We start from the raw sequence: 1,685 nt of genomic DNA on the forward strand, positions 1-1,685 counted from the left end.
CCCCCCACACCCACCCCCACACACACACACACACACACACTCGGGCGCGACGCCGAGTTTCTTTTGGCAGCTCCTGCAGGAGGGAGAAGGGAGAAGTGCCTCCGGATCCTGCCCCTCTGCCTCCTGCGGCCGCTCACCCTCCTCCTCCCCTGACCCAGGTACTTCCCTGGAATCGCGTTTCAGCTATTAAATTATAACTCAGGAGTAGCCAGTGACGGGCAGGGGGTGCACCGGAAGGATCGCACATGGACCTTTAAGGACACAGATGCGCTGGGACAGGCACGGTGTTGCCCACTGGCGGGGACTGCGCAGACGGTAGGGTGCAGAAGTCTCGCCAGAGGACGTGGACAGGCTGAACCCTGCCAGATGGGAGATCTAGCCCAGGTGACTCCCTGCGAAACTCACGACAGCCACAGACCTGTGCAGATGCTGGGACCTAGCCCCCAGGACAAGGTCACGCCTGGATAAGCTCTGGGGCACACTCCAGAGATCGGAACACAGGGCAGGCGCACTTGTCCAGAACGTCCGCTGCACGAGGGCAAAGGTTCTGGCTACTCCTACACCGTCCTGTCGCAGCAGTAATGTGCGTTGGGTGAACACCCCCTTGGGGACATTCAGGGACACAGATGCACACGCGATGCCACACGCCTGTGGTCCCCATACGCAGATGGGGCGGGAAGCATGCCCAAGGCAGCCGCACACACCCAGGCTACACGAGCCAGACGAGCACACATGCACACTCACCCATGCACACGCAGACACTCACAGTTCTGCAGAGCCCTGGCCCACTGGCTGGCCTGGCAGCACGTGTCCTCGGCGTCCCCTCCACGGCAGCCCAGAGGACCCAGGAGATCTTCCCAAACAGCAGAGGGTCCTGGGAGCCCCAGCCTGAAGCCGGCCTCCCTCCTTCCTCTTCTGCTCTCTCCTAAGATGTTGGAGAGTTTGAATTTTTTTCAGTTCAACTTTCCTTTTTTGGAGTGACGTCTCAGCAGATTCTGTTCTGCCATCTGCCAACATCTGAAAACCCCCAGGGAGAGTGCGGAGTGGCTGCAGCGAGGGCGAGGCAGCGGTTTCCAGGGCCAGGCGGCCTCCACCTCCTGCCAGAGTCCTGGGGGTGCCTCCCCTGCAGCGAAGACCTCTGCCCCTCCGCTTTTAGTTTCTGAGGGTTTTTCAGGGGAGCGGGCAGAACCTAGAAAGGGGAAGTGCGTGCAGGGGTGGGGGAGCGGTGTGCAGTTTGGAACAGGAGGAGGTCACAGTCAACAGCCCCACCCCACTCAACCTGCCCCCCCCCATCCAGGGCAGCCCCTCAGAAGGGAATCCACATGGAGAGCCAGACTGTGGAAGGGAGGGCTGCCCCTCCAGGGGTTTGGGCCAGCCCCACCCTGCCCTCAGCACCCCCTGCAGTCAACAACCTGAGAACACGCCCAGGGATTTGCATTCCATGAGAGTCAGCTCTGGGATTTGGTGCTGGGCAAGAACACTTGGGGTGTCTTCTGAGAGTCCCTAACCCTGCTTCTGCCTCCAGAGGGCTCCCTCTGGCATGGGAGGAGGTCAGCAGGCAAGGGGCTGTCAGTCATGTAACGTCCCAGAGGCCACTGGACCCCCTCGCGGGGAGCCAAGTCGCGTCACCCAGGCCTCTGTACCACGGAGTCATGGGGGCCAGGAGGAAAGAGGTGCCCCTCGGA

General features: G+C 61.7%; 1 protein-coding gene across 1 annotated transcript in view; it reads right to left on the reverse strand.

Moving 5' to 3' along the window:
* The window catches only part of LOC102501933 (nuclear receptor corepressor 2-like), a gene marked incomplete at its 3' end in the record, with an annotated part of 79,283 nt that extends 78,174 nt beyond the window's left edge, over positions 1-1,109 (reverse strand). Inside the window, exon 1 of the mRNA XM_006163532.3 lies at positions 767-1,109. The remainder of the gene's footprint in view (positions 1-766) is intronic.
* Between the last annotated feature and the right edge of the window lie 576 nt (positions 1,110-1,685).

Source organism: Tupaia chinensis, unplaced genomic scaffold (assembly GCF_000334495.1).
Source record: "Tupaia chinensis unplaced genomic scaffold, TupChi_1.0 Scaffold142542_1, whole genome shotgun sequence".
Lineage (NCBI taxonomy): Eukaryota > Metazoa > Chordata > Mammalia > Scandentia > Tupaiidae > Tupaia > Tupaia belangeri.